Genomic DNA, 25,435 nt, shown 5'->3' with positions numbered 1-25,435 from the left:
GGCAGCCGTCGGGGTACGCCACATAGGCATACTGGGGGTTGGCATGGAGCAAGTGCACCCTATCCACCAACGGGTCCGCCTTGTGGAGGCAGACGTGCCGACGGAGCAGGACCGGACCTGGAGCTGCAAGTCAAGTCGGGAGCAACACCCCAGACGTGGACTTCCTGGGGAAGGCAAACAGATGTTCGTGGGGTGTGTTATTCGTAGCGGTGCACAGTAGTGACCGGATGGAGTGTAGTGCATCAGGGTGGACCTCCTGCCAGCGAGAGGCTGGGAGGTTCCTGGACCGTCGGGCCAGTTGGACGGCCCTCCACACCGTCCCATTTTCCCTCTCTACCTGCCCATTTCCCCGGGGATTATAGCTGGTCGTCCTGCCGGAGGCGATACCCCTGCTGAGCAGGAACTGATGCAGCTCATCACTCATGAATGAGGATCTCCTGTCACTGTGGATGTCGGCAGGGAAACCGAACAGAGCGAAGATTGTGTTTAGGGCTTTGCTGACGGTGGCAGAAGTGGCATGGGATGGCGAAGGGGAATCTGGAGTACTAATCGACCACACTGAGAATATACGTGTGTCGGTCGGTGGAGTGGAGGGGCCCTTTGAAATCCACGCTGAGGCGCTCAAAGGGGCGGGAGGCCTTCACCAGGCCCGCACGGTCCGGCCGGTAGAAGTGCGGCTTGCACTCCGTACAGACCTGGCAGTCTCTGGTGACCGTCCGTACTTCCTCGACGGAGTAGGGCAGATTGCGAGCCTTGACAAGATGGTACAATCGTGTGACCCCCGGGTGACAAAGCTGTCGTGTAGGGCCCGGAGTCGGTCTACTTGTGCGCTGGCACATGTACCTCGGGATAGGGTGTCTGGTGGCTCGTTGAGTTTGCTGGGAGATACAGAATCTCGTAATTATAGGTGGAGAGCTTGATTCTCCACCGCAAGATTTTATCATTTTTGATCTTGCCCCGCTGCGTGTTGTTAAACATGAAGGCTACTGCCCGTTGGTCAGTGAGGAGAGTGAATCTCCTGCCGGCCAGGTAATGCCTCCAATGCTGCACAGCTTCAACGATAGCTTGGGCCTCTTTTTCGACGGACGGGTGCCGAATTTCTGATGCATGAAGGGCGCGGGAAAAGAATGCCACGGGTCTGCCTGCCTGATTGAGGGTGGAGGCAAGTGCGACGTCTGATGCGTCGTTTCTACTTGGAAGGGCAGTGTCTCACCTGCTGCGTGCATCCCGGCCTTGGCTATATCAGCTCTGATACGGGCGAAGGCCTGTTGTGCCTCGGCCGTAAGGGGAATGTGGATGGACTGAATGAGTGGGTGGGCACTGTAAAGCCCACTGGGCGTTGTGGGAGAAGAACCCCAGGCAGCATTTGAGGGCCTTGGGGCAGTGGGGGAGGGGGAGCTCCATGAGGGGGCGCACGTGGTCAGGATCCCGCCCCAGAACTCTGTTCTGGACCACATAGCCGAGGGTGGCTAAGCGGGTTGTGCTGAACACCCACTTCTCCTTGTTGTAGGTGAGGTTGAGGAGAGTGGCGGTGTGGAGGAATTTAGCAAGGTTGGCGTCGTGGTCCTGCTGATCGTGGCCGCAGATGGTGAAGTGTCTAGGTACGGGAAGGTAGCCAGCAAACCATACCGGTCGACCATTCGGTCCATCTCCTTTTGGAAGACCGAGACCCCGTTAGTGACGCCAAAGGGAACCCTGAGGAAGTGATAGAGACGACTGTCTGCCTAGAAAGCAGTGTATGGATGGTCCGATTTACGAATGGGGAGCTGGTGGTAGGCGGATTTGAGGGGTATCGTTGAGAAGACCCGGTACTGTGCAATCTGATTGACCATATCAGATATGCGTGGGAGAGGGTATGCGTCAAACTGCGTGTACCGATTGACGGTCTGGCTGTAGTCCACGACCATTCTGTGTTTCTCCCCAATTTTAACTACTACTACTTGGGCTCTCCAGGATGTTGCTGGCCTCGATGATGCCTTCCTGAAGCAACCACTGGACCCGATGAAGGTCTTGTCCTGGGTGCTGTACCGTCTGCTCCTGGTGGCAATGGGTTTGCAATCCGGAGTTAGATTGGCAAAGAGGGAGGGTGGGTTGACCTTCAGGGTCGCGAGGCCACACACAGTGAGTGGTGGTAGGGGCCCGCCGAATTTGAGGGTAAGGCTCTGGAGATTGCACTGGAAGTCCAGGCCTAGTAATAGTGCAGCGCAGAGATTAGGAAGGACGTAGAGGCGGAAGCCGCTGAATTATACACCCTGGACCATGAGAGTGACCGTGCAGCACCCCGGATCGTGGCGGAATGGGATCCGGAGGCCAGGAAGATTCTTTGATTGGTGGGGTGGACCGCCAGGGAGCAGCGCCTTACCATATCAGGGTGGATGAAGCTTTCGGTGCTCCCGGAATCCAGCAGGCAAGAGGTCATGTGACCAATGATTCTCACACTGGTCGAAGCGGTGGCCAGGTTGTGCGGATGAGACTGGTCGATCGTCACTGAGACGAGCGGCGGTCGGTCGTTGCTGGTGTCAGAAGACGGAGAGCGTGGGGGGCCCAGGTCGTGAATGCTGTTGGTGTCCATGCCCCGTGGGGAAGACAGGATGTCGGCGCCTGAAGATCCTGCGGGGGACAAAATGGCGGAGCCCATGGCCGCACGTTGCGGGAGCTGGACATGATGGCGGCGCCCATGGGCCGCACGTTGCGGGGGCTGGACAGGATGGTGGCCCCCATGGGCCGCACGTGGACTGAGGGGGGAAGATGGCGGTGCCCACTGGCCGCTCGCTGCCCTGGGAGGTGAAGATGGCGGCGCCCACTGGCCGCTCGCTGCCCTGGGAGGTGAAGATGGCGGCGCCCATTGGCTGCGCGTGGTCCGGGACGAAGATGGTGTCCATCGTGTATAGATCAGGGGTGAGGGGCCGATAGCGGCGACTGCGCGGGCCTGGCACATCGCGGCGAAGTGCCCCTTTTTGCCGCAAGCCTTGCAAATGGCAGTGTGGGCCTGGCAGAGTTGGTGGGGGTGCTGCTGCAGGCCACAGAAATAACATCGGGGACCCCCGGGGTACGCGGGTTGGCGTGTGGTGCAGGCGTACTGGCTGGGTGAAGCCCCGGCTGGGGTGGTCGTCTGTGGGGTCCACGAGGGATAGGAGGGGTGGGCCGTGCGGCCGGAGGGATAGGCCTGAGCATTACGCGAGGCGACCGTCATGGAGAGTGCTAGTTTTTTAGTCTCAGCTAGTTCGAGCGTGGCCCCTTCTAGCAGTCCTTGGCGTATGAGGTCCGACCCAATCCCCGTTACAAACGCATCGCGCATAAGAAGGTTGGAATGTTCGGTGGCCGTAACGGCCTGACAGTCACAGTCCCGGACGAGTGGGATTAGGGCCCGCCAGAAGTCCTCTATGTATTTACCAGGGAGTTTTTTTTTAAATTTAGAGTACCCAATTATTTTTTTTTCCAATTAAGGGGCAATTTAACGTGGCCAATCCACCTAACCTGCACATCTTTGGGTTGTGGGGGCGAAACCCAGGCAAACACAGGGAGAATGTGCAAACTCCACACGGACAGTGACCCAGAGCCGGGATTCATAGATTATAGAAGATCATAGATCATAGAATTTACAGTGCAGAAAGAGGCCATTCGGCCCATCGAGTCTGCACCGGCTCTTGGAAAGAGCACCCTACCCAAGGTCAACACCTCCACCCTATCCCAATAACCCAGTAACCCCACCCAACACTAAGGGCAATTTTGGACGCTAAGCACAATTTATCATGGCCAATCCACCTAACCTGCACATCTTTGGACTGTGGGAGGAAACCGGAGCACCTGGAGGAAACCCACGCACACACGGGGAGGATGTGCAGACTCCACACAGACAGTGGCCCAAGCCGGAATCGAACCTGGGACCCTGGAGCTGTGAAGCAATTGTGCTATCCACAATGCTACCGTGCTGCCCGACTCACCAGGGAGTTGAGAGCGAGTGGCGAGTACGTGTCTGGCAAAGAATGTGTTCATTTTCTATGCGTAGTTTTCTTTGAGGAGCGTCATTGCGTCTGCGTAATTCGGGGCGTCCTGGATCAGCGGAAACACGTTGGAACTCAACCTTGAGTGCAGGATCTGTATCTTCTGAGCCTCCGCCGGAGGGGTGGTCACTGAGTTGTTATAGGCCTCGAAGCAAGCTAGCCAGTGATTAAAGTCCTTTTTGGCGTTGCTTGATTGCGGATCCAGCTGCAGGCGATGTGGTTTGATTCGGAGGTCCATCTTTTAGAAAATTTTACTGCAATAAATTGATGCACGATCAATTGTACAAAGACTCAGATTGGGTACAACTGTGGCTTTATTGCAGTAAGATGTGTGGCCTCCCACAGCAACTGGCGAAATGGCTGCTGAATAGAGGACACACTCCTCCTCCTGGGCGGAGCCAGCAGGCAGGGGCTACAGGCGAACCTGTAGTACAGGTCCTACCTTACATCACCTGATACAGATGTAACAGTGGTTTACCACACAAATCACACAGCTTTTTAGACTGCTGGTTTATTTCTATTGGTTCTGCTTCCAGGTCATGGGTCACCAGGTAATATGTACCACCATTTTTAATTATTCAAGAAAATTACAATTGATCCCTTTACAATTGATGCAAACTCTTAAATAGTCCCTTTGAACAATTGTTTAAAAAGATTACAGAATCCACGGACAAATGTGGGGCTCCAGGGTTGGGTAGCTTTGCTGGAGCGGTGGGAGGACATGCGTGCTGCGCATGTGTTAAGGTGAAAGCTGAGGGCCATCTCACCAACTAAGAGTCCGGGACACGGGACAAGTGCCTCAAAGTTAATGTGAAATCCGGGGTAGGTAGTCAGCCTGCTGACTGTACTATTTCTGGATTGAAGGCTATCACACCCTCCAATGCAATTTGCAAGAAGCTGCTGGATTTTCTCACTAATTACCATTAAACATGCCGCAGAGTGGGTAACAGCATCAATTAATTTTTTAACAGCGTGATAATTATTGCTGCATGGACTTAGAATCAATTCCTCCATTCCCACGAGAGAAAATGGGCAGTGAGACTCCATCGCAGTCCCTTTCTCTCCAGCCCAGGTGGTGTCCTGCTCTTGAAGGTGCTCCTTAACTTTGCTAATTTCTCTTTGACCCACATCCAGGAAGTGAAGGACGTATCCTGCCGGCATCAGTAGTCTCTCTCTACCACGATGTGCCCAGGAACCGTGGTAGCGCGAGTGAAAGATATCTAAATTATGTGACACCTTTCCTGTTCTCTTCCATGCCTCACTGGCATAGGTTGCAGTCGGTATTGCTGTGGACATGTCGAGTCTCAGCTCCCTGGGGAGGGGGACATGGTCGATGTCCTGGGTGTTCTGTTACCCGACGGTAATAGGTGGGAGGGGGAGAGTGGGGCGGGCCTTGTTACTATCTGTCTGTCATTCTCCAGGTCTTCTTGCAGCTGATATGTGGACCAAACGTTCTGCTACTGCTCTCAAGACTGGTGGTCAGGGAGCAAGTGCAATTCTGCAGCCATGTTTGGGATTTTTGTCCACCCCTTCACCCTCTCCGAGGTTTCTCCTCAGTGGTAATATTGCAGGTTTGGGAGGGCTGGGTTCCCCCATGGTTCTTGCTCTCTGCAGTACCCTTTTTGGGATCCTTGCATTCTTCCTTGCAGGGAACAGCTGCGGGTGTATCAGGGCTTGGGTCACAACTGCCAAAGAGGAGGGCCGGGTTTAACAGGATCAAGGCTGCCCTCTTTAAGAAGGGGGTGAAGTTTGGGGTGCTGTACCCTGTCATAATATACATCCATGTATATAATGGAGTGCCGAGAGGCAGTGATTGACACACAGGATGACCAGTGAGCACACAGAACACAGCAGCCAATCACCAGACAGGACACGACCACTATAAAGCCAGAGGGCACTAGTTTTCCCGCTCTCTCGGGATCCAGCCTCTGAGACAGTCAGAGTTCGTGAGCATAGCCAGTGCAAACACCATGTGGTAGTCAGTAAGTCTGGTCAGGCTAGCCTCAGGTCTCCAGTCAAGTCAGCATAGTGTTAACCCACAGTTGAACATGTAAAATAGTTAGATGCTAAATAAAATTGTGTTGCATCTCATCAAGTGTTGGAAGTCTGTCTCTCGCTACACTGCATCAAACGCAGTCCACATCAACCCAGCCTGCCCAACACATTATACCCGGACCGCCTCTGGTGACTTTCACAAGTGTTATTTTGGCCTACCAGCAAAGGCAATGGAGTTCATGAGGGAACTTTGTAGGAGTTTGCGCGAGTTTCTCTTTGTTTGTTCTCTGAAAACCTTTCCCCTTGAAGTGTTTCTTTTGTTTTGATGGCGGGTTTTAGGAAGCCAGGCCTTTCAAAGGGGGATCATGAAGGATGAGTGCTCCCTTTGCTGCTTTTTGGAGAATGTGGGCGGGAGGAGGGCCATTGGGGGGTAGGGATGTTGGAAGCCTTGGGCGAGGCCACCATGCTCGCTGGGTGGGCTAGTTAACGGGAGTGCAGTGGGGGGTTGTCAGGAGGTATATGCCGGGGAGGCGGATGGAGTTGAATTTCGTTTTGGGGGGGGAAGGTTGCTGAGCAGGGGGCGGTTGATGTGGCATAGTTGGAAAAGAATTGATGACGATGGACATCCGAGGGTAGGCCTGGAGGGTCGAGTGGCACGTGCCAGGGGATGGCCCAAAAAGGAATCTGATTGACCGGCACGGAAGGGGGTGAGGAGCCCCCCGACCATGCTGCTCACGTGGAACATGAGGGGGCTGAATGGCCCGGTCAAACGGTCACGTGTGTTCGCGCACCTGAGGATCTGAACGTGGACGTGGCCTTTTTGCAGGAGATGCACCTAAGATAGGGGACCAGACAAGGCTGAGGAAGGGATGGGTGGGGCTTCCACTTGGGGCTGGAAATGAAGGCGAGAGCGGAGGCCGCGCTGGTGAACAAGTGGATGGCGATCGAGGTGGGGAACATTGTGGCAGATTCGGGGGGGACGTTCGTGATGGTGAGTGGGAAGCGGGAGAGGATGCCGGTGAGGTGGGTGCTGGGGGAAGATCCCTGTCCTGGACTCACACCGGGTGTTGATCATGGGGGTGGGTGGGATTTTAATACCGTTATGGAGTTGGGGCTGGACCAGTCGAGCCTGAGGTCAATGAAGGTGTCGGCAGTGGCGAAGGAGCTGAAGGGGTTCATGGAACACATGGTGGTGGAGGGGGGGGAAGGGGGGATAGTGGGGGGGGGGGGGGGGGGGTGGACCTGTGGAGGTTTGGGAGGCCAAGGGCAAAGGAGTTTTCGTACTTCTCCCATATGCTCCAGGTGTACACCTGGTTGATTTTGTTTGTGTTGGACAAGGTGCTGCTGGCGTGGTTGGTCGACTCGGAGTATTCGACACTCGTGGTCTCTGACCACAAGCCGCACCGGGTGGACCTAGGAGTGTACGGTGGGGGGGGGGGGGGGGGGGGAATGGGGGTAACGCCCGCAGTGGAGGCTGGATGTGGGGTTGTTGGCAGATGATGAGGTGTGCGAGTGGCTGAGGGCAGCCATCCTGGGGCATGTTGAGCTGAATGATACTGGGGAGGGAGGTCACGGCTGCCACGCTGTGGGAGGCAATCAAGGCGATGGTCAGGGTGGGCTTATTTCAATTCGGGTGCATAGGGAGAAGATGGAACAGGCGGACATGGTAAGGGTAGTGGATGAGATCCTGAGTGTGGACAGGAGGCATTTGGAGGCCCTGGAGGCGGGGTTGCTGAAGGAGAGGTAGAGGCTCCAGGTGGAGTTCGAATTCGTGTCCATGGGGAAGCTGGTGGGGCAGCTACGGAGGGCCACAGATGCAGTATATGAATATGGTGAGAAGGCGAGCAGAATGCTGGCCCATCAGTTGAGGAAGCAAGAGGCGGGGAGGGAGAATGGCAGAGTAAAGGAGGAGATGGGAAGGGTTATGCTGGACCCGGAGGGGGTGAATGGCGTGCTTGAGGCGTTTTATCAGAGATTACGGTACAGTACGATAGCACAGTGGTTAGCATTGTTGCTTCACAGCGCCAGGGTCCCAGGTTCGATTCCCGGCTTGGGTCACTGTCTGTGCGGAGCCTGCACATTCTCCCCGTGTCTGCGTGGGTTTCCTCCGGGTGCTTCGGTTTCCCCCCACAAGTCCCGAAAGATGTGCTCGTTAGGTGAATCGGACATTCTGAATTCTCCCTCAATGTATGAAAACAGACGCCGGAATGTGGCTTTGTTGCAGTGTTCGGGGTGGCAGGTGGTGCTTGCAAATCACTAGCTTTAAGAGCGCTGCTCCGAAAGCTAGTGATTTGAAACAAATCTATTGGACTTTAACCTAGTGTTGTAAGACGTCTTACTGTACATTTATTTCAGCAGGGGCTTCTGAGTTCATAGTTTGATTGACAATTTAAAGAGGTTATTCAAGGATTAGCTGTCCTTAATATGAGATCTGAACAGAAGTTTGTTTGTTTTTATAAGATATTAACTACTTGAGATTTAAAATCTTCAAATGGGTTTCATGAATGGGAATTTTTGTTAACGATTAAATGTGGAACTGGGAGCTCTATTAGATTGTAAATTTTTCATTTCCATGTGATTCCTGAGGTTTGATTGATTGATTGCTATTTATTGTCACATGTACCGAAGTACAGTGAAAAGTATTTTCTGTGGTCAAGGGAACATACACATTATGTCCATATTGACAAAAGAATAATCAACAAAGTACATTGACAAATGGTACATCAACAAACGGTGATTGATTACAGTGTGGAACAAGGGCCAAACAAAGGAATACATGAGCAAGAGAAGCATATGGCGTTGTGAATAGTGTTCTTACAGGGAACAGATCAGTCTGAGGGTGAGTGGTTCAGGAGTCCAGTAGGTGCGGGGAAGAAGCTGTTCCTATGTCTGAATGTGCGGGTCTTCAGATTTCTGTATCTTCTGCCTGATGGAAGGATCTGGAAGAGGGCAAAGCCTAGTTGGGAGGGGTCTCTGACAATGCTGTCTGCCTTTCTGAGACAGCGGGAGGTGTTTACAGAATCAATATGGGGGTGGCAAGCTTGTGTGATGCGTTGGGCTGAGTTCACCACACTCTGCAGTTTCTTGGGCCGAGCAGTTGCCATACCAAGCTGTGATGCAGCCGGATCAGATCCTCTCTATGGCACATCTGTAGAAGTTTGTGAGAAAGCAGTGAGGTTTGCTCATTGTAGCTACTGGGTGAGTGGTTTTGGAGGTGGCCTGTTGGTGGGGGGGGGGGGGGGGGGGGGGGGGGATGTGGGCAGGGATGACACAGTCCGGAAAACTGAGGCAGGTCTGCCAACCAGCCTGTCTCAGTATTCATTCGTAGCCATCGTTGCCAATGACATGCTACTAGGGTCAACGGGCATGTCTCTATCCTGCCCCCGCCTCCACAGAGTGAAAATTTAATCTAACAGGGCCCTTTAAACCAGGGTTGGTCAGCTGAGTCAGAAGATTTCCCAACTCAAACTACCCGCCTTGATCTTGCTCAATATTTCCGGTTGTGATCGTTCCTGAGAATAACTTAAACTATCGAGTCTCATTTCTTTATGAGGTAAATTATCCTTAAAGATTTTAAATGTATTTTCTTTCTTATTTTTTATTTCTTCTCTCTCTTTTAATCCAGACTTTCTTTCCTCCTCCTTCTATTTTTTATGTCCATGATTTGACTCTAATTCACTTTATTTTCATTCTCGGCCAGTCCTCTGTTTCTTTGTCAATCCCGAAAATGATTGGCTGGGGAGATTGACTGCTGGCCTTGCCATTCACCCAGGGCCCACGTGCCCTGCTGCCCATGTTGCACCATAAACTGCTCACACATCCAGCAAGTTACGCAGCAAGAATGCTGTGAAATGAGTTTGTTTGTCTCAATTACAACCCCTAGTGATCCCAAAATGGAGGTTTATCAGACATGCCAGTCAGAAAAACTATTAACATGATTAATGAGTCTGGCTGCTCACCGTAAGAATTAATTTGAAATTTTGATGGCGGCGGAGTGGGGAAGGGTTTGGGGTGGGCGGGGCGGTGGGGTGGGGGTGCTAGGGGGATGGCTGGGCGGCCGATGGACGGGATGGTGCTCCTGTTCTAAGGTTTAAACCAGTGACCTATTTAGTGCGGGTGGATCGGAGGGGACACTGCAGGTGGCTGTACTTGACCTTGGCACAGTAGGCAACCAAACTGGCAAAAAAAATGTTTCACTGCCCAGATTCTTTACCTTGGTGAAGAGAATATTCGAGCAAACTCAGGGGGTTGCCCCGCTGGCCTTGTGAGTAAAGTGTTGCCTTTTCTGTGGCTCTGCTGTAACTACGGCAATCAGTGAGTTTGCCCTCTTTTTCGGTATCGATATTCTAGTGCTCAGAGTCGCCAGGTATTAAATGATACCACCACAAGGCTCAGCCGGCTATCGATCAAAGAGCCAAACACCAGTTAGTTAGTTCAAGGTCAAGGGTACTTTATTTACACACAATTAGTCATGCAACATAAACACTACTAGCTAAATACACCTATTGACTAAGACAACCTGTGCTTAACTTCAGGCACCCAGCTTAGGTCAGAGGAACAGTGTCCGCTGTTCGATTCTGGATCTATCGAGTCTGTAGAAATAACTGCTGCTCAGCTAGGCTCATCCATCTGGTAGCGAGCGTTGAACTTGGACTTGCTTCTGGTGTTGCTGCGATTGGATATGATCGTTGCCGGGGCACCAGGTCCAAGTGAGGATGAACATATGGTGGACTCTCCTCTTATGCTTGGGGGTTTTTGCGTTGTTTGGGCGGTCTTTCAGTTTGGACCCCACTAATTGGGTGATCCCCTATCACTATGTTCGATTTCTAACCAATGAATGGCCGGATGGCTGGATGGCTGGACGTGTCCCAAGCGGTCACTGACCCTGTTGTTTACGCTTCCCTCGGACAGGGACTGGCGCCGAAATGTTTGGGACTGTACCGGTCGCTCAAATACCAGGCCTTTGTCTTGGTGGAGGTGGGCCATCAAATGCTAATCGGCCCAGCAGCATGCTAATTGGTTGGGGTTTCGATACCGTCTGGACTCCTTGCTTGCAAATATACATTTCAGGCTCTGAGCCTTCCTGAATCTTACTTTATCCGTTTTACCCACTATGCTTTGCGAGTTTCTCTGTTCCTGGTTCTAAGTGGCCATCCCAGATGGCTACAAAAGGCACAAGGAAGTGAAGCACTAAAGTACACACCTGAGAAGCTCCCAACCTGTGCTTGACTTCAGTTCACAGAACCTCGGCTGAATCGGCATGGAGGTCACCGAACCTGACCTTGTTGATCACGTCGGCGGATTTAGCCACGATGCCCAGTCTTAAATGTTATCTCGTGACCTCAGCTAGGATATGTGCGTATAGATTTTGGATGAAAATACAATTGCTTTTGATGTACCCGCATTGAAATCACAGAATAGTTGTGGCGCAGAAAGAGGTCATTTGGTCCATCGGTTCTCCAAACGAACATTGTGACTGAGTGCTATTCCCCTGCCTTTTCTCCATACTCCTGCGCATTGCTTCGATCCAAATAATCATCTAATACCCTCTTGAATACCTCAATTGAGGTACACCGCCTCCACCATACTTCCAGGGAGTGTATTCCAGACCCCAACCATTCGCTGTGAGAAAAGGCTTTTTCCTCACATCACATTTGCAGATCATTTCAAATCCGTGTCCTCTTGCTCTTGATCCTTTTACGAGGAGTAACAGTCTCTCCCCATCTACTCTGTCCAACCCCTCATGATTTTGAACGTGAATCGTTTGAAATTAATTTCTACCAGTTGGATTGATCCAGGCCTCTGGATTACTCATCTTGTGACATTACCCCTGCACCACCATCTCCCTCCAGAAATAAGCAATACACGATGAAAGCTTACAGAAGAAACTTTGGCAAACGAGGTGGCAACTTAGTTTGCATGTTCAGTGGAAAAACTTACAGCATGTAAATGTGCAGAAAAATGTAGCCAAGCTGCATTCTAGGAAAAAATATTTTACTGCTTTAAAATGCTCCTCCCAGAATATATCTGCCGAAGTAGTTTCGAGAGCGAAAGCTTTCTCAACAATAAGCGTGACTTTATCTCATTTGTTTCACTGTGTTCGAATTGCATTTCATCATTAAAGGAATTGGATCTTCCTATTTACAACATTTCTAGTCATAGGACCCAGAGTTTTGGAATCGGTCATCGATAGTAACCCATTCCAAAGTCTTTGAACGACAGACATCACCCATTGTGATGCTATTATTACAGGGGGCTGTGCAAGAGTGTTTCTCATTGGCAATCTGCATGACTAGTCCGAGATTAGTGGAAGTAACAGTGAAAAGGCCTTGGGCTGGATTCACTGTTTTGGAGGCTAAGTGCTGACGCCGGCGTGGGATCTGTGGCGCTTTATGACTCAAAAATTGGCGCTGAACCCTCACCGATCCTGCGACTGGTTAGGGGCTAGCAGCCGCGGTGTGGAAAACTCCCGTCTCCCATGACAAAAACGGCTGGAGAATGGCCGGGCCCATGGCCGCGCATGTGCATGGCAACGACCTGCAGGAGTTGCGCCGTAAAACATGGCGCCGGCCGTGCACAGACACGACCTGCCATATACTGCCCCCCTGGCCACCCCCTACACACTCCACAGCCGCCACACCGGGTTGCCAACCGCCGAGACCGCAAGTGAACCTCGCCGTCGGGAACTCGGCCCATCGGCGACGGTGAATCGCGGAGGCCCCCGGAGAATAGGGGGTCAGGCCCGCTAATGATATGCCAATGGTGCTGAAACGGAGTGTGGTGAATGGCACAGTTACACCATTTTCGGGGTGCCGGAAGATCCCGATTTGGTGTCAAACCGGCTCCTACCGCGATTTTGGCGTCGGAGGGTATTCTCTGCCTAATTGCGTTTCGCGATTTCAGCGTCGGCCGACAGTGAATCCCGCCCCTCGTGTGCCACCTGTGGCTAATTGGCTGCTACCTAACCTCTGTAAGTTCATGTCTCACTCCAGAAACCTAAGTCGAGGCTTCTACCCCTGCGCAGTACTTTTTTTTTGAAAATGTTTTTATTGAAGTTTTTCATTTTATGCATTTTACAATAAACAAAGGCATGTGGATCGGATACAATTTACAAGAGCTCTCCATTAGAATCATCCCCACTCTTCCTTAGCCCACCCGCCCCCCCCTCTTTGTTATTTTAAGATTCTTTATTGGATCACATATTTTACAAAAGGTGACTGGCAGCTATTGACATTGGTGTGGCTCTTTGCCCTCCCCTTACCCCTCCCCTCTCTGTCGATTGGCCCCTCCCCCCTATTTTAGGTCTTTCTTTGGGGTCTTGTCCTTTGTGGCCTTGCTCGCGGCTCTCTATTGTCTGTTCCAGCCATTCCCAACCCCCCCAGCTCTTCTCTCACTGGCCTCCCCACCGCATCCCCCGCCCCCCAACCTGTTCCCTTGCTCTATTTGCTGTTGGCTTCTAACAGGTCCTGGAGAAAGTTTGTGGAAGCCCTCCTCTGACCCTCAGATGGAGAATTTGATCTTCTCCAGATGGGGAAATTCCGACAGGTCAGCCAGCCAGCCTGCAGCTTTGGGTGGCTCAGGATTCTTTGGTGGGTGATTAGGGAAGCAAAAGCAAGGGCGTCAGCCCCTTCCCCGTAAGTAGTTCTGGCTGGTCCGATACCCCAAAGACAGCCACTTTTGGACTTGACTCCACCCTCATCCCCACAACCTTGGACATTGCTTCAAAGAAGGCAGTCAAGTGCCCGCCAAGTCTAGGGCATGCCCAGAACATGTGGTTGGCCGTGCCTCCCTGGCACCCTTCACACGTGTCCTCCACTTCCGGGGGAAACTGCTCATTCGGGTTCTTGCTAGATATGCACCACTTTCAATTGCATGAGGCTTAGACTTGAGCAAATGGAGGTGGAGTTGGCCCTGTTCAGACCTTCGCTCGAGAGTCCCCACACTATTTCTTTCCCTAGTTCTTCCTCTCACTTTTTCTATGTTTCGTCCAGTGGGGAGCGTGCCCTTTCTAAGTCGTCCGTACAGGACCCCACATTTCCGCCCTCGCAGGCTAACTGCATCCAGTAGTTCCTTGGGGTTCATGGGTATGTTGCTGTCTCCTTGCGGAGGAAGTTCTTTACCTCGAGGTATTGCAGTTCATTCCCATTGCGCAGCTGTAGTCTCTCTGTCAGTTCATCTAAGTTCACTATACTGTCCTCTATGTAGAAGTCCATAATGGTTAGCGTCCCCTCCGTCCTGTCTCCGCAATCTTAAAGGAGGCATCTAGCATGATTGGCACGGACATGTGGTTGCTGCAAATGGGGGCCATAGTGGACATTTCGGTTAAGCTGAATTGTTGTCTCATTTGGTTCCAGGTTCAGAGTGTGGCTACTACCACTGGGCTTGCTGAGTGTTTAGATGGTGGGACTGGGAGTTGGCGAGAGCCCGGAGGGTCATCCCTGTCCAGGAGCTCTCCTCCGGCCTTACCCATTCCATTTCTGGTTCTTTCACCCATCCCCTCACTCTTTCTGCTGCCCAGTGGTAGTACTGTAGATTTGGGAGGGCCAGTCCTCCCATATTCTTTCTTCTTTGTAAGACCTTTTTAGGTATCCTTGCCCCCCCCCCCCCCCAAACACACACAAAGAATCAGAGAATTTACAGTGCAGAAGGAGGCCATTTGGCCCATCGAGTCTGCACCAGCTCTTGGAAAGAGCGCCCAACCTAAGCCTACACCTCCACCCACTCCCCATAACCCAGTAATCCCACCCAACACTAAAGGCAATTTTGGACACTAAGGAACAATTTAGCATGGCCAATCCACCTAACCTGCACATCTTTGGACTGTGGGAGGAAACCGGAGCACCCGGAGGAAACCAACGCAGACACGGGGAGAACGTGCAGACTCCGCACTGACAGTGACCCAACCGGGAATCGAACCTGGGACCCTGGAGCTGTGAAGCAACCGTGCTAACCATTATGCTACCATGCTGCCCTACGGGATAATAATTTTGTCAACCGCGTTAAAGAAGGCCTTGAGGATGTAGATTGTAATGGATCTGATCAGGAAGAGGAACCTGGGCAGCACATTCATCTTGATTGTCTGCACCCTCCCCACCAGGGAGAGTGGGAGCGTATCCCATCTTTGTACATCCTTTTTTACTTCCTCCGCCCGACTGGCAGGTTCCACTTGTGGATCTGTGTCAAATCATGGGCAATCTGGATCCCCAGATAGTGGAATTTGCTTTGGGCTAGTTTGACTGCTACTCCTTCCAGCTCTGCCCCTCCCCCTTTTGGGTTCACAGGGAAGACTTCATACTTGCTCAGATCGAGCTTGTTGCCCGAAAAGGCTCCAAACTCTCTCAGGAGCTTCATTAATCCTTCCAGGCCGCTTTGCGGCTCTGAGATGTAGAGGAGCAGGTCATCCACACAGAGTGAGACTCTGTGCTCTCTGTCTCCTCTCCGGATTTCCTTCTGAGTTTCTACCGCTCTGTGGGCGAATGCCTGTGCCTCAATTTCCAGGGCAAATAAGAGCGGGGACAGCGGACATCCCTGCCTCGTGCCTCTTTGCGACTGGAAGTATTCAGAGCTGGTGGTGTTGGTGTCACCCATGAGCTGAACCCTGTCCCCAGCCTCTAGTACCTCAATGTGTCGAAGGCCTCCTTTGAGTCCAGGGAGATGATCACTTCTATTGTTCTCTCCCCGGATGGGGTCATTATCATGTTTAGCAGTTGCCTGATGTTCGCTACTCGCCATCTATCCTTAACAGAGCCCGTCTGGTCTTCTGCCACCACCTCTGGTACCCAGTTCTCCAGCCACCTTTACTATCCTTCACCTGCACGGTCTCCCTCGTGGCTGCCTGCTTTCTCAGCTGGTGAGCCAGCAGGCGGCTAGCCTTGTCTCGTGTTGGTAGAAGGTCCCCCATGTTTGGTGGAGTTGGTGTACTGCTTTCCTGGTGGCTAGCAGGTTAAAGTCCATTTTCAGCTTTTTTCTCTTCGCCAGAAGCTCTACACCTCTGTCCACCTCCAGAATGGAGTCAATCACCCTAGCCTCCATCTCTTCGCTGTCCCTGCTTGCCTTGTGGACAATGATCTTTCCTCTGATCACCGCCTTCAACGTCTCCAGATCTTGGAAGGTGAGACTTCCCCATTCCGCTCGTTAGTAATGTACTTGTCTATGACCTGTGATGTTTTTTGGCAGAAGTCCTTGTTGGCCAGAAGGGCCGTGTCCAAATTCCAAGTGGGACGTTGGGCAAGGCCCATCTCCACCCTCACATCCATGTAGTGTGGAACGTGGTCGGGATCACAATTGCGAAGTATTCCATTCTTACTATCCCTGGAAACACCGATTTCCCAACTACAAAGATGTTGATGCAGGTTTAGACATTGTGCACTTACGAAAAAAATGAGAACTCCTTCTCACCTGGGTGCATGAACCTCCAAGGGTCCACCACTCCCATCTGCTCCATAAACATCCCTAGTTCTCTAGCCATGCCAGTTGTTTTTCCCATTTTGCGGTTCAATTTGTCTGTCAGTGGGCCCTGTACAGAGTTAAAGGTGTCTCCTCCCCCCCCCCCCTCCCGCCCACCCTACCCTGCCATGATCACCAGTGCAGTATGAGGGTGCGCTGCACTACCAGAGTGGTGTCTTTCAACTGAGATATTCAAATGGTGGTCTCTGGTAAAAGTAAAAAGAAAAATCCGGAGGTACTACTTTGAAGAAGCACAAGCAAGGTATCTCTGGTGCCTTAAAGCGTATTATTATAACATTGCTGTTTCTGGGAACTCTCGGCAAGTCAGTGATCACACTTCAAAAGTGCTTGAGTTGCTGTAAAATGCTTAAGAAACCCTGAGATTGTGAATGGTGAGATATAAATGTATGCCTCTCTTTTTCTAAATCTCCCGGATTCCATTCTATGCATATAAAATGAAGATCCTGTTCACACCTCCTCCCATCTCATTCTTTTCATTTTTCTGTCCTGTAACAAGGGCATTCTTCAATTATAAGGCACACCTTCATACCTTGTAGTATCGTGGTTAAATAGGGAAGTATGAGATATTTCGACGTGGAAAGGGTGCCAGGGGGATGAGCTAACAATGAAGGGAGAAATAGTTTTAGATAATGTTTATGCTGAATATATGAGAGAAATGCGGCAGAGGAATAAAATCAAGTGGACGAGATGCAAAAGGCTGAGGTAAAAGCGAGGTTAACATTGATTCAAAGTATTGGAAGAAGGTTAAATAAAATGTTAAAATGCTTATGTTGCAATGGCTCAATGTGAGAGGAAAGGCAAAAAACCGGATGCAATTATTTTAAAGAAAGACTTTTAGACTTCTGCGGGTATTAACCAAAATCTGATGGAACTGGAGAAGAATGGAAATGGAGTTTGTAACATATTTCAGAAAACTGGAGAAAACTAGGCAGCACGGTAGCATTGTGGATAGCACAATCGCTTCACAGCTCCAGGGTCCCAGGTTCGATTCCGGCTTGGGTCACTGTCTGTGCGGAGTCTGCACATCCTCCCCGTGTGTGCGTGGGTTTCCTCCGGGTGCTCCGGTTTCCTCCCACAGTCCAAAGATGCGCAGGTTAGGTGGATTGGCCATGATAAATTGCCCTTAGAGTACAAAATTGCCCTTAGCGTTGGGTGGGGTTACTGGGTTATGGGGATAGGGTGGAGTTGTTGACCTTGGGTAGGGTGCTCTTTCCAAGAGCCGGTGCAGACTCGATGGGCTGAATGGCCTCCTTCTGCACTGTAAATTCTATGAATAAAACAAATTAGGTGAAATTTAAAAAAACAATCCCAGGATGTGGGCCCTGATTGCCCATCCCTAACTGTGTTGCACAACTTGCTTGACAACTTTGAAGCTACTCGCATTAATCTAAGTCAGACTGGGTAAAGATAACAGGTTTGATTCCCAAAAGCACATGAGTTTGTTTTTGAACAACAATCCAATAACTTTGTGATTAAGTTCTCCCTACTTGGGAAGGGGTATAATTACATTAGAAGCAGTTCAGAGAAGGTTCTTTTGACTGCTCCCCAGAACGTAGGGGTCATCATATGAAGAAAGATGGGACAGGTTAGGCCTGTATCCATTGGAGTTTAAAAGAATGTGAGGGGATCTTATTGAAACGTGTAAGATACTCAGGGGACAGGGTGGATGCAGGGAGATGTTTCAAAAATAAAAAATCATTCAAGGGATGTGGGCTTCGCTGGTTGGGCCAGAATTTTTATTGCCCATCCCTAAATGCCCTTGAGAAGGTGGCAGTGATCTGCTTTCTTGAACCGCTGCAGTCCATGTGATGTAGGTACACCCACAGTGCTGTTAGATCAGGTGCTCCAGGATTTTGATCCAGCGACAGTGAAGGAATGGCGATGTAGTTCCAAGCCAGGATGGCGAGTGCCTATCTGCTGCCCTTGTCCATCTAGATGGTAGAGATCGTTGGTTTGGAAGGTGCTATCTAAGGACTTTGGTGAGTTCTTGCAGTGCATCTTGTAGATGGCACACATGGCTGCCGCTACCCGTAGGTGGTGGAGGGAGTGAATGATTGTGGTGGTAACACGCACCCCCCCCTTCCCCCTCCTCCCCCTCAGCTGATCAATCAGTACTTCTCCATGGGGAACACCATTTGGAGGAGGAAGTTCCACAAATATCCGCCTGCTGAGTGGCTGGTTTAGCTCACTCGGCTAAATCGCTGGCTTTTAAAGCAGACCAAGCAGGCCAGCAGCACGGTTCGATTCCCGTACCAGTCTCCCCGGACAGGCGCCGGAATGTGGCGACTAGGGGCTTTTCACAGTAACTTCATTGAATCCTACTTGTGACAATAAGCGATTTTCATTTCATTTCATAATTGTCCATGACCATTCCCAGCTGGATGTGGCAGGACTGCAGAGCTTATTGCAGTCTGATCTGTTAGTTGTGGAATTGCCTAGCTCAGTCTATCACTTGCTGCTTATGCTGTTTGGCACACACGTCGTCCTGTGTTGTTTCATTTACCAGGTTGTCACCTCATTTTTAGATATGCCTGGCCCTGCTCCTGGCATGCTCTCCTGCACTCTCCATTGAGCCAGGGTAGATCCCCTGGCTTGGTGGTAATGATGGAGTGGAGGATATGCCGGGCCATGAGGTTACAGATTGTGGCTGAGTACAATTCTGCTGTCTACAGTGCCTCATGGATGTCCAGTCTTGAGTTGCTAGATGTGTTTGCAGTCTAACCCATTTAGTATGGAAGGAATCTTCAATTTAAAGATGGGACTTCATTTTGCCAAGGACGGTGGTCACTCCTCCCAATACTGTCATGGTTGGTGAGAATGAGATCAAATATGTTTTTTTACTCTTGTTGATTCCTTCACCATCTGCCACAAAACCAAGTTCATAAACGACATCCTTTAACATTCAACCAGCTTGGTCAAAAGCGATGCTACTGAGCCACTCTTGGTGATGGACATTGAAATCCCCCATCCAGAGTACACTTTGTGCCCTTGCCACCCTCAGGGCTTCCTTCAAATGGTGTTCAACATGGAGGAGAACTGATTCATCAGCTAAGGGGAGGTGGGGGGAGGGTGGTCATGGTTGCTGGTGTTACCTGGTAATCAGAAGGAGGTTTCCATGCCCATGTTTGACCTGAGACTTCATATTCTTCATGGATGTTGAGGACTCCCTCCTGACTCTATACCACTATTCCGCCATCGCTGCTAGGTCTCTTCTGCTGATGGTGCTGGTAGTGTTCTGGACAGATTCCATTGATATGACTATGTCAAGTTGTTGCTTGACTAGCCTTTGAGACAGCTCTCCTAATTTTCACACAAGCCTCCAGATGTTAATAAGGAGGAATTTGCAGGGCGGACAGGGCTGAGTTTATTTCTGATGCCGGGTGGTCCATCCCGTTTCATTCCTTTTTGTGAGGTTTGTAGGTTTGATACCGCATGCTCACCCACGTTCCTCTGGCTTTGAAGGTCAGATAGTTTCTTCACAACAATCATAGCCTTCATTAGACTTTTAATTCCAGATGAATCCCACCTGTCATGGTGGAATCCGAGCCCAGATCGCCAGAGCATTCCCATGGGTCTCTGGATTATTAGTCCAATGGCAGGACCACTACACAACCGCCTCCCCTTGGGGGAGAGACTAGAACGAGGCGGCACAGTTTAAAAATCCACTTTCACTGGATTAGCTAGTTTACTTGGCTAGGTGCTTTGCACCTCGTTTCGAATAACACCAATTGTGTTAATTCAATTCCCGTTCCAGCTGAGACAGATGGGAGACCTGCATCCGCGGCCTGCTCCTGAGAATGGAAGACAATGGTAAACCATGCCTGACAGAAAACTCTCAAGTAAACAGCTCAGGATGAAGCCTCAGCAGACGATGAGCCAAGTAACTTTTTTTTTGTGCAGAACATTCATGAAATCTGTTCGGGCCTTTCCTGTTGCTTCCAATATTTCCCATTTATTTTATTTTGCTGTTTTCATTTTTGAGCCATGGATGTTTATTGGACCTTTAAGTCGAGCAGAGCAAGTGAGGAACTCAAAAGTTACAAAATAGTACACCGTTCTCGCTTTCGAACAGCAGAACTCAGACTTTTTGGCCCCCAAGAGATGGGGAGATGGGTTCGATTGGTTGGCTGGTGGCCAATGATTTGGCCAAAGGCCGTATTCTGCCCAGAAACAGGCGGTGAATTTTGTCCTACCAAAGTGGTATAGTTTTCAGAAAACCAAGGAGAACCCATAGCGGGATTTGCCCCGACTAGATCTTCCCAGTTCCTAACCCCCCATTGTCAGTGACGTGATCAGGTTCACGCCATAATATTAAATACATACTTACCGGGTTTGACGCTGTAACGCCTGCCCACGCCTTAGCCTCCACCCAGTCAGTGTGACGTCACGCCGGCACGGGTCACTACTAGTTTTCAAAAACGAGATCCAGTCGTGATGACCATGCAGGGTGCAGAGGTGAGTATGCCCCATGGGTGCCAGGGTGACAGAGGCAGTGCCAGGCTCCAAGAATGGCAGAATGCAAAACTACATCGAAGTCCCATCATGGAAGCTGTTCAACCCAGTCTATAGAATCATAGAATCCCTGCAGTCCAGAAGGAGGCCATTTGGCCCATTGAGTCTGCACGGACCCTCTGAAAGAGCACCCTACTGATGCCCACTCCCCCGCCCTATCCCTGTCACCCCAACTAATCTTTTGGACACGAAGAGGAAATTTTAGCATGGCCAATTCACTTAACCTGCACATCTTTGGATTCAGAGCATTTGGTGGAAACCCACTCAGACACGGGAGAGAACATACAAACTCCACACAGACAGTCACCCAAGGTCGGAATCCCTGGTGCTGTGAGGCGCCTGTGTTCGTTACTGTGCCGCTGTAACCCAGTTTTGGAATTGATCATTATTCCTTTGTACCTTGCTCCTCTGTTGAATTTATACTTGCTTGGGAAAGAAGTGACTCACCAATTGGCTATGTGTGATGTGTTATCAAGGGAGTCAAGGGTTATGGAGCGTAGGTGGGGAGGTGGAGTTATGGCCACAATCAGTTCAGTCATTACCTTAGTGAGTGGCGGAACAGACCCAATGGGCTGAATGGCCGAGTCCTCTTCGTATTTCCTCTGATATCTTATAACACTGAATGCCAAACCATAAACATTCACGCACCATCTGCAGATTAAATTGCGCAACTGTGAATTTTGTTGTGGAGTATATTTGTTCAATATGTGCCTGAGCTGCTACATTAATGATAAGCATTTCAAATAATGAAAGCCTTCCAAGATCGAGTGCTTTGAATGGGTAGGCGGTAAAAGAGTATCAGGTTTACAGGTGGAACACTGGGCGATGCAACCTCTGGCCAGCTGTTTGCTGCTGAACACTGTAGTCTTACCTCAGTAATTTGCTTTCTTAATGACAACAGCTTCCCTGCTTGGGTCCAAGGTCAAAATAGCAGTCAGATGCCAGCGTAGGTCATATGTTCGAACGAAGGAACCCAGAGGCGTCCTTCTCTCCTGTTCAGGAGAGCAGGTTAAAATCCAACCTGCTGGATATGGTGATGAATCCACTCGACCAGGGTTTCCGAAACTTTTACAGCCCCGGAACCTTTCGACCTCCCGACTGACAGAACCCCTGAAAAACATTGGACGGGATTCTCCCTCAATTGGCGTGAAGGCCCGATGCCGGCGCCAAGAATGGCGCGACCCACTCCGCCGTCGGGCCAACCGGAAGTTGCGGAATCCTCCACATTTTGCGGGGCTAGGCCGGCGCCGGAGGGGTTGGCGCCGCGTCAACAGGCGCCAAAGGGACTGCGCGAGTTGGCGCATGCGCTGAACCGCAGGCGTGGTTCTGTGCATGCGCAGGCTGGCCGGCGTGTTCCTGCGCATGCGCGGGGAGGTTCTTCTCCGCATCGGCCATGGTGGAGCCCTTGAGAGGCCAGCGCGGAAGGAAGGAGTGCCCCCACGGTGCAGGCCGCCGGCAGATCGGCGGGCCCCGATCGCGGGCCAGGCCAATGTGGGAGCCCCTTCCGGGGCCGGATCCCCCCATGCCCCCCGAGGACTCCACTAGACGGCCTACCAGCCAGGTCCCGCCCTGTGGGACCATGTCCATTTCACGCTGGCGGGACTGGCCAGGAACTGACGGCCGCTCGGCCCATTGGGGCCCTGAGAATTGCTGGGGGGGCCGCTGCCAACGGCCCCCGACCAGCGTGGCGTAAACCCCGTCCAAAAACCATCACCAGAGAATACGGCAGCCGGCGTCGGAGTGGCGGGGCAGTATTCACGCCGCCCCCCGGGGTTTCTCCGACCCAGCAGGGGGTTGGAGAATCCTGCCCATTATGTTGAAGGGTTAAACCAGAAAATATTGATTGTTTTTTACACAGTAGGCACAAACATACAAAACCACATTTATAAATCTTTTTTCAACTTCATATATGAATACATTTCTTACGATTTACAAGTTCTCTTATTCAACAAATATTTAAGTCTTTCCTACTTTTCATCGTTTTTAATGGGAGGAGTGATGATGCTTTTTTTGTTCGCAAATCTGTTTAATATTTGGAGTGTTGCTGGAGAGCTGGATTTTCATAGCAGACCACACACACATACACACACAGACTTACTCTCCCCCTCTCTCATACCCACACTCACACATACCTCTCTCACACACAAAAGCACACACACACACTCCTGCGTATCTCTCGCACAGACTCACACTCACTCTCTTTCTATACACCCACTCTCACCTCTCTCTCACTTTCACACACACTCACACTCCCATCTAGGGCAGCCTGGTAGCACAGTGGTTAGTACAGTTCCTTCACAGTTCCAGGGTCCCAGTTTCGATCCCCAGCTGGGTCACTGTCTGTGCGGAGTCTGCACGTTCTCACCGTGTCTGCGTGGGTTTCCTCCGGGTGCTCCGGTTTCCTCCCACAGTCCAAAGATGCGTGGGTTAGGTGGATTGGCCATTCTAATTTGCCCTTAGTGTCCAAAAAGGTGAAGTGGAGGTTACGGGGATAGGGTAGATATGTGGGCTTGAGTAGGGTGCACCCATCCCGTTTGCAGCTGGTTTCTAGTTAAAAATCCCATAGTGTTCGCAGCTTTCCCCACTCTCGCTGCCTGGCTGCCTTCAGTCTCGGCCTTGCCTGGGATTTTCAAGACTGACTTTGCTGCTATTTCCAGCTCGTCCAATCAAAGACTAGTGTGCCTATCAGTAGCCAATGCGGTGTGAAAACCACCTTTGATGGGACAAGCTGGAATAACAGCTTTTAAAACATTTTAAATGGCCAGACCTCCCGCAGAACCCCGGTGTTTTTCCAGTGGAACCCCAGGAAATCACCATGCTTCCTCTGTTTGGCATTTCAATAACAAAGAACAAAGAACAATACAGCACAGGAACAGGCCCTTCGGCCTTCCAAGCCTGTACTGGTAAACAATGGTATTGATTCTGGATTAATACCGAATAAACAAAGGGGCAATAAAGAGATATTTTTTTAAACTGGAGAGGCCATTTGGATATGGAATGCTTGAGTATAAATTATTGGTCTTAGCATTGCTGGCTCACGGCGCTGATGTCCCAGGTTCGATCCCGGCTCTGGGTCACTGTCCGTGTGGAGTTTGCACAATCTCCCCGTGCCCCCACAGCCCAAATTATGTGCAGGGTAGGTGGACTGGCCACGCTAAATTGCCCCTTAATTGGAAAAATGAATTGGGTACTCTAAATTTATTTTAAAAAATTAAACGATTCGTCAATCAGAGACTAGAATGCCATTTAACTTTGAATTGGAAAGGTAATTGGAAAAAGTGCAGCATGAAAGTATTTTGGGGGAAAGGGCAGGAAAATAGAGCAAAGAGTTCGAGTTAAAAATCTGGTGCTGGTAAAATCTGCCTGTTATTGAGACAAACATGTAAGAAATCAGCAGTTTGCACTTTCATTTTAAGTTGCAGGTGTCTGTTTCGCAGCTCCTTTGGTCTCTGATTTGCAATCATTCTTGGATATCCATTATTCCCTTTTCCTTTCAAGGGTAGCAATGGGGTTCTGTCAGGAACAGGTTGACTCTCATTGTGGCTCGCCAACAGGTGTATATGTTAGCTACACTGCAAATATGTTTGGGTGGTGAAATCTGCTCAGGTGGAGCTGCACTGATATGGAAGGAATGCAGTTTAGTTGACCCGAGAGGGAGTGGTGGAATGTGGAAACTCTACGAGCTGCCACTCTAGTTTTTTTTTTAAATAAGTGCTTTCTGCTTGCCGGAGATTCCACTGTACCCTCCCTTTTCTCCACCCAGAGGGAGTGAGAGTGTGAGTCAGTACCACCGGGGTGGAACCCTGTCAATACAGGAACAAAAAAAGCTGGGAGTAAGCTCTGCTGCCATTAGCTTCGCCATTCCTCTTGTCAGCACATTGTCGGGGGGGCGGACAGCAGCAAAGAGCATTCAGCAATTAACACTGAAAGCAGAGAAGAAACTCCAGAGGAATTCCTTCGGCGAACAGGCGTCAGGCAGGTGAGAACGAGGTATTATTGCTTGCATTTCTCGTAATCAGCCTGCCACTTTGATAGTTGTGGTAAGATTTGCTCAAAGTTCAGCTGATTTCTGCCCTCTTGGCTTTAAGCGTGGAAGAGGCAAAAGAGAACCTTGACACCTTTGGAATAGCTCAAGTACCAATATTATTTGTCAGAGGAAACTATCTTTTGTATTTGGTAGGCATTGTCAACATTGATCCAGCATCTGCGAATGGATTATTGCTCTGCTGGCTGTAAAAGGTGCTTCCCTTTCTTAAAATTACATTGGAAAGGTCATAAATCTTTCGATAAACTTGAAAGCTGTGTAAACGAACAAAGTTATGGAATTCCTAGGACCAGAGTCCTGCATGCAAAGCAGATATCTGGTGCGGATATTGCCAGTAGACCCGACAAGGGAATGATATTTGATTTATGTTTGTAATTAGAATTTATTTGATGTTGGTATGGGCAGCCCCAAG

The 25,435-nt window shown here is 50.6% G+C and overlaps 1 protein-coding gene across 5 annotated transcripts in view; it reads left to right on the top strand.

Moving 5' to 3' along the window:
• Positions 1–24,762: 24,762 nt before the first annotated feature.
• Positions 24,763–25,435, top strand: part of scel (sciellin) — an 82,529-nt gene continuing 81,856 nt past the window's right edge. For 3 of the 5 annotated variants that reach the window (XM_038817977.1, XM_038817978.1, XM_038817974.1), the window contains exon 1: positions 24,763–24,957. The gene's annotated coding sequence lies outside the window, so the exon portion shown is untranslated. Of the gene's footprint in view, positions 24,969–25,435 lie in introns of all 5 variants that reach the window. The other 2 variants (XM_038817975.1, XM_038817979.1) reach the window with 2 other exon arrangements.

The sequence above is a fragment of the Scyliorhinus canicula genome, chromosome 14 (assembly GCF_902713615.1).
Source record: "Scyliorhinus canicula chromosome 14, sScyCan1.1, whole genome shotgun sequence".
In the NCBI taxonomy this organism is placed as follows: Eukaryota; Metazoa; Chordata; class Chondrichthyes; order Carcharhiniformes; family Scyliorhinidae; genus Scyliorhinus; species Scyliorhinus canicula.
This window is presented reverse-complemented; position numbering and strand designations above follow the sequence as displayed.